Source organism: Alosa pseudoharengus, unplaced genomic scaffold (genome assembly GCF_046254945.1).
Source record: "Alosa pseudoharengus isolate Yale_2024_CS ecotype anadromous, Long Island Sound unplaced genomic scaffold, YU_APseudo_1.1 YU_APseudo_1.1_scf_22, whole genome shotgun sequence".
Taxonomy (NCBI): Eukaryota; Metazoa; Chordata; class Actinopteri; order Clupeiformes; family Clupeidae; genus Alosa; species Alosa pseudoharengus.
Genome location: NW_027468680.1, coordinates 33,672,216 through 33,679,896, shown reverse-complemented (window position 1 = coordinate 33,679,896; position 7,681 = coordinate 33,672,216). Strand labels below are relative to the sequence as shown.

The 7,681-nt window shown below is 39.0% G+C and overlaps 1 long non-coding RNA gene across 3 annotated transcripts; it reads right to left on the bottom strand.

Moving 5' to 3' along the window:
• Nucleotides 1–5,361: 5,361 nt before the first annotated feature.
• LOC143139464 (uncharacterized) lies at nucleotides 5,362–7,681 on the bottom strand. Of its 3 annotated transcripts, XR_012990424.1 has the most exons (7): nucleotides 7,591–7,681; nucleotides 6,643–6,726; nucleotides 6,441–6,528; nucleotides 6,246–6,338; nucleotides 6,035–6,117; nucleotides 5,610–5,903; nucleotides 5,362–5,441 (listed from the first exon to the last, which is right to left on the bottom strand). It is a non-coding gene; the product is annotated as an uncharacterized LOC143139464 (long non-coding RNA). The 3 variants fall into 3 exon arrangements; XR_012990423.1 differs by lacking the exon at nucleotides 6,643–6,726 and having other exon boundaries at nucleotides 5,610–5,909; XR_012990422.1 differs by lacking the exon at nucleotides 6,643–6,726.

Below are 7,681 nucleotides of genomic sequence, written 5' to 3'. Positions count from 1 at the left end.
TCTGGCAGGCGGACCGGACTAGAGTCAAAAAGCTGCATTTTGTGACAGTTTTGGATGCACACAAGTTCATGGATCAAACCAAGCACCTCATAACATCGATATTGTGCTTTTATCTGATATATGCAAGTGTTTTGATATGAAATAAACATGATTTGCATGACATCATCCTGCTGGTCAGTTTTGACCTACGCGACAGCCCTGCAAAGTACCATCCACACAGCCATTCGGCTGCATTTTCTGACAGTTTTGGATGGACACAAGTTCATGGATCAAACCAAGCACCTCATAACATCTATATTCTGCTTTTATCTGATATATGCAAGTGTTTTGATATGAAATAAACATGATTTGCATGACATCACCCTGCTGGTCAGTTTTGACCTACGCGACAGCCCTGCAAAGTCTACCATACAGCCATTCGGCTGCATTTTCTGACAGTTTTGGATGGACACAAGTTCATGGATCAAACCAAGTTCGGTTGATGATGCCATCCCAAACCCTCAAAAGCTTCCTCTATGCCTTTAAGTCCATGTCAAATGTTTTTTTGCCAAAGTTGAAACTATTGCTTTACGTTCTCATCATGTCATGCTCATCCAAATGTACGCATGGTCATATTTTGCCCAGTTGAGGAAAAATGAAAATATTCAGAGGGTGAAATAAAATAGCATATGTTGTTCATCCGGATGCAAGGAAGCATCTCCAAGAATTTTTAATGCCCCAGGTACCCCGGTTACCTCAGTAGCGCCCCTCAAAGGTGTAAAAATTTAATATTTTGAGTTTCCTGAATTGTGGAACCACTGGTCAGATTTGTCTGAAATTTGGTATGCTTATTACTTAAGATATGTGTTATAAATAATGTTTCTGTCATTTGTGTACCTCATGTGCAAAAATGGGAAAATTACATTTATTTTAAAATATTACAAATGTTGCAAGCTTTTGACTTTATAGTCAAGCAGGTGATACATCTTAATAATTCAAGCATGTTTCTCATGTTATGTATAAAAATATTTTTGTAATTTTGAAATTATAGCTATTTCTGTAATTAGACTACATGCCCCATGACGTGTAGCGTTCATTTCAACGCTGCTTTATAACAATGGCGCCGAATTTGTAGTTCACTAAAACGGTTTTGTATTAAAACATAAACAAAATTGTTAGGATGCAAAACACTGGCACAGACGACTTTTGCTGTCTATAATATGTATAGAAATAGTTAAAGCAAGTTGGTACATGACTCACAACATTGGCATTCAATGAAAATAAGTATAATTCCACAAAATATCGAAAAACGTGTACTTCTGACCCTTGTTGCTAGGCAACGCCCCGTAGGGCTACCTGCTTGGCTGAAGAATAGGCTCTCCTAATCTTTGCTGTTCAAAGCAACATAAATAGATAACAAATATAACACTTAAATTGAACAGGTAATGAAGATGTTGGTCAGACTGTAATAAGGACAATAGCAATAGGCTAATAAACAAATGCCCATTCAATCAATCAATGATATAATAAGTTATAGCTTTACTGCTTAATGGACTAAGTGCACTTAAATTGAACAGGTAACAAATGAAGATGTTGGTCAGACTGTAATAAGGACAATAGCAATAGGCTAATAAACAAATGCCCATTCAATCAATGATATAATAACAAGTTATAGTGCTTTACTGCATAATGGACTAAGTGCATGTTGAACAAATGTGCCTTTAGACGCCTTTTAAAAACACTGTAAACTATCACAGGAACAGAGTTCTGTGCAACTTATTGCACCCACATGGAACCACTGAGGAAGAGTCTTGAATTTAGCGTTCATGAGTAGGCCTAGTCGACAGAACAAATGGTAATCAGAAGACAGCAGTGGGCGGTTGGGGAAGTACATCTTGATCATTGAATTGCAATAACAAGGAGCAGATTCAGTCAGTGTCCCATATAGGCCAAAGTGAGAGATTTAAATGTAATGCTGGCTACTAGGCTACAGGGGGAGTGTAGGAGAATAGGCCTAGGAGTGGATATGCATGCCCAATATCCATACCCCATCTTCCTCCTTGCTGGAACAGTTGGCTATATAATGTATTTTCACTGTAGGCCTATTAAGACACATTATCTATGTATCTATCTAATTTTAATTATGGTAGCCATAGTAGGCTACATGTGAGATTACAACAATAATAATGAATGTAGTAATACAAACTAAAATGACTAATGAGTAAATGAATGAATGCCTTTATTGTTATTGCATTGGGAAAGAAGTAGGCTAGTTCTAATCTGCTAGTGCTAATCTGCTTGTTTTTAGACTCTGTAACATAGGTGGCTAACTATTTCCAATTGTCCTGTTCTGTTTACGGTACAACAAAACTGTCACACTTAGATTTTGAATCAATTACGATGAAAAACACGTAGCTTATCAACAAACAAAGAAAAGTGAGATTGCTTTAGGATGATATGCTTTACTTTTCCAAAAGATGTTGACACATTAAAGAAAATGACATAATATTCATTGTGATCCTTCTTTTAGACTCTGTAACATAGGTGGCTAACTATTTCCAATTGTCCTGTTCTGTTTACGGTCAGTGTTGGGCAAGTTACTTCAAAATCATAATGTATTATGTATTACTTATTACTGTCTTTTAAAAGTAATTTGTTACATTATAATATTACTGTCTCTGAATTGTAAGGCATTACACTACTATTGCATTACTTTTAAGTTACTTTCACCAAAATATCTAGAAATATGGATTTGCCATTCTAAATGCAGTTTATTACGCTCAATGCAGCTTGCTCTTCCAATGGAGGGAGATGTGGTTTAGCATAATGAGTGAGCTAGGCTTAAGGCTAACAACAGTAGAATGCAATAGGCGCAGTGCTCATGATGCAATACAAGGAACAATCATAGTCAGAATTTTGTTAAAAACCGACAAAAGGTCAAAGTCTGCTAAATTGTGATAGAAATACTGTAACTTTAAGGCCTAGGCCTACTCATTAAAATCAATAGAGAGCCTACTATATTGTAAATCAAAGCTTAAAGGAACCATATGTAAGATTGTGGCCAAAACTGGTACTACAATCACTTTCTGTATATACACTTTCTGTATATACACTTACTGTAGAGCGGTGTATCCCCTTCCCCTCCCCTCTGACTGGCAGAGTTGGCAACCGGATGACGAAACACTACTGACTTTGTGATTAGTAGATAGGTGGAGGGTGGCGCATTAGGCCAAAACACAACATGACAACATCAACATTAGTTGAGGGCTGCAACTTCACTTTTTAAATGACAATATCCTGGCCAGACTACTGTTGTCAGTGATATAAGTATTTGAAATGAACATATCTTAATGTCTAGTGACATATCAGGGCAATTTTATGATTAATTGAAATACATTTTTTACATACGGTTCCTTTAATAAAGACATGTCAAGATGGTGGCCTGCTGGCCATTTCGGTGCCCTAAGTGAGTGGCTTTGAGTGAGTGACATTTAAATGATAACTCAAACACTCAAACACCTGTGTGTATTTAAACATTAATTTCTGAAGAAATTATGTTTTACCTATAAATGGTGCACTGTCACTTTAAGAGCATTGATCTTTACGTTGTCATAATGCCCTTTTGCCAGCTCTTGTTTACAAGCCTTATTTGTTTGAGTTACATTGATAGCACAATATTAACAATAATATGCACAATGTTAAGTTGTTTGAAGCAACCTTCATTGCTTTGGAAATGGAAGTATGCAATGACATGTTGCTTCACATTTCGTTTTGCGAATACAAGTGAATTATGAGCCTGGTATCCACCTAGCTATCTGAATGGAATGCGTTTCAGTCGACTCAGCATATCATGTGCTTCATGTAGCCTAAATGCTTGGAAAACGAATGATTGAAGACCCACCAATTCTAGTACTACGTGGTGATTGAGAGAACCCAAAAGGTATCAAACTTGCATGTAACATCGTGTTAGTGCATTTTGACATTGTAAACGTTATTGATGAAGAGTGAAACGCAGTTTGCAATAAAGCTACTATTAATTGGTTACATTTGGGTGCCCCCTCTGTCCTTTGGTGCCCAACGCAAAGTGCGTGATGCGCGTGGTGGGAGCGGTGGCACTGCCAGGCTACACAATCTTTTTCTGCATTTCTATCCCGTTATTCTCTTCAATTCAAGTTCACAGCACAAAGCTAACATGCACAACAGCATAGTTTGTGTTTTATCAAGAATCAAAAAGATTAGCGTGGCACTACTTTAGATGTTTCATTAATTTACTTGTGCTATTTCGCGAGGCATAGAGAGATCTTTCGGTTTCGCACACAAAGTGCACTAACTATTATGTTCTTCATATGTCTCTGACAAGCTGAAAATAATGAGCGTAGGCTTATGTCCATCCCGCAAATAGAGTCCGCCTGCGAGTCTGCTGCAGCAGTCATATTCAACCAGTATCAGGAGATAACGTTCTACTATTTTGCGCTGATTTTTTCTCCTCTGTTGTTCTCGCGTGGTGTTTGCGAATATGTATCAAAACAAAACACCACTTAATTTCGGGTTAAATGCATTGTAACGCTCGTTACTGAAGTTTGTACCGACTAAAATATTACCCAATTTTTTTTTGTAATGCCTTACATTACCACGTTACCGCAAACAGCAATATATTACAGTAATTACATTACTTTTGTAACGCGTTACACCCAACACTGTTTACGGTACAACAAAACTGTCACACTTAGATATTGAATCAATTACGATGAAAAACACGTAGCTTATCAACAAACAAAGAAAAGTGAGATTGCTTTAGGATGATATGCTTTACTTTTCCAAAAGATGTTGACACATTAAAGAAAATGACATAATATGCATTGTGATCCTTCTTTTAGACTCTGTAACATAGGTGGCTAACTATTTCCAATTGTCCTGTTCTGTTTACGGTACAACAAAACTGTCACACTTAGATTTTGAATCAATTACGATGAAAAACACGTAGCTTATCAACAAACAAAGAAAAGTGAGATTGCTTTAGGATGATATGCTTTACTTTTCCAAAAGATGTTGACACATTAAAGAAAATGACATAATATTCATTGTGATCCTTCTTTTAGACTCTGTAACATAGGTGGCTAACTATTTCCAATTGTCCTGTTCTGTTTACGGTACAACAAAACTGTCACACTTAGATATTGAATCAATTACGATGAAAAACACGTAGCTTATCAACAAACAAAGAAAAGTGAGATTGCTTTAGGATGATATGCTTTACTTTTCCAAAAGATGTTGACACATTAAAGAAAATGACATAATATTCATTGTGATCCTTCTTTATAATCTGCCGCTGCTGCTGGTTGTGTTTATGGTGCTGATGGTGTTTGTGCTGCTGTTGGTGCTGCTTCTGCCACTGACACAGCTGCAGCTGGTACTGCTACTGTTGCTGGTGGTGCCTCAACAAACTGCTGCACATTCTCTGACTAAGGGAAAAGCGCATCGTTGTTAGATATGTATGTACAAATGTCTTTAAACACAATGGTTGCACTTGAAATCATTCATCCTTCGCTTTTTAAGTATTTTCTGTGTTTTTAAGGAATGAAGCAAAACTACAGCAATCTAGACAGCTTGATACAATTGTACATATATACCTGGAGATTGAAATCTGCATTAAAGGCTGGTAGTGGTGATGCTGCTGCTGGTAGTGATGCTGCTGCTGGTGCCCAGCGTCCTTGCCTCATGGGGGTGGGTTGTGGTGGGGGGGCTGTGCCCGGGCGTCCTTGCCTCATGGGGGAGAGGGGTGGCTGGTGGGGGGGTGAGAAGCGCTGTGCCCCAGCGTCCTTACCTCATGGGGTGGGGGTTGGAGGGGTGAGAGGCACAGCAGGTGTTTCTGCTGCTGCTGGTGTTGCTGGTGATGGGGGTGATGGTGGTGCTTCAACAGACTGCTGCAGCTCAACAGATTAAAGTAAAAGCGCATTATTGTTAGATATGTATGTACAAATCTGTTTTAGTCTGTAAAACACACTGGTATGCAAAAGGTTTTAGACAGGTTCATACAATTGTACTGTATATATACCTGGAGATTGTAATACGCATTGTATGAGCGTACCACCTGCCTCAGCTTTTCAGCAGTGAAAGCTTTACGCCCTTCACCTTTTCCTTTAAAAAATGCATCAAAGTGTATCAAAATGACCATAGTGAGGAACAAAGTTAAAGTCAAATCATGTTGCAACAGCTGTGTGCATGCAGTTGAAACAGTAACAGCTGGTTATTCAATATTAACGTACCGTCACTGACTGAGGCAAAGGGCAACTCCTCAGGCCACCAAGGCGGCCTGTGTTGTGACAGATATTCAGGCCGAGACAAACCCTGACTCAGTGCTGAGATAGAAGGGTGTTAAAGTGTACTGTAATCAGATTCAGTAGTCTGCATCATTTTGATCTTTAAATAAGGAAATTGAAAACATAGAATGCCAGTCATACCATGTTCTTTTATCAGACGGCCAATTGCCATCCGGCAATGTGTGCCACTGATATCAGGGTCAACGTATGGCCTCTCCCCCCAAAGCATCTGTAAGACAGTACGCTCAGTGTCATTAAAAACAAATGTTAAGGTTCCTTTTCTGAACTTCAAGAAAGGATTGACACAAAAACAAACCTTAACACCACTTTCATTTATACATACCACTTGACACACCCCTATTAGTGAACATGTTCAGCAGCTCAGCCTTCCTGTCATTGGTCCAAAAGGCCTCAAGATACTTTGGCCCTAAATGAACCGTAACCGAAACCCCCCCCCCCCCTTGAAATCCATTATCAATTAGGTTTGTGTTGCCATGTCAATATAATTTTAATCAAAACTCAGGGCCAGATTGTGACCATACTAAAAGAATTGTTCTTCCATTGAATGTCATCTTCGATAGATCTAATCTAGAGGCGATTGCTCTAAGACTACAGGGGAAGCACAGCCTCCTCTAAAATATCACGGGAAATCACATCAAATAACACTATTACATTAGCTTCTAGCCTACTATATTCCAACTAGAACATGCTGAAAAATTGTTCATCTTCATGGCTAGTTTGTTCAGCAGTAAGGTTTTGCCGGTCATTTATCGTGATTTCGCACCCGTAATACATTGCTGTGACGACACGATCCATCAAAAAACCATGCAAAAAACCCATAGACACTCGGCTTCACTGGACTTTCAATGGCACTACAGAGTGGGCTGATCTCAGTGCAGAAAAGCTACACGTTTATTGGACAAGCGCCACAAAATCGTCATTTCCAGGGAAGCCCGGCTTCTCTGGGAGTGAATGGGACAGTGGGATGGCCCGGACGCCGAGCTTCTGTATGATGATTGGAGGAACCGTCATAGAGGCTGGACACCATTAGTTGGCGTGCTATGTAACGGTGTAGGCTACATTATGCCATATCTGCCATGCCAACTCTAGCCTACTGTTTGGCCTATTCTGGGTTTTGGGATAATTTTTGCCCTCAAAGAACAATATAGCACCTTATTAATAATATTAATTTAATAATTGACCATTTTTATCAGAGCTTCCCCTGTTCCAAAGAGCAGCAATCGCCACTGATCTAATCATTGAGATGTTGTTGAATAAATATTACATATACCTGTGAAATTGAAGGTGGGTGACTCACTGCTGAAGTCAACCCATACGGCAAAAGCCAGGGGTGCTCCAGCCTCACCACCGCACCAATTCTT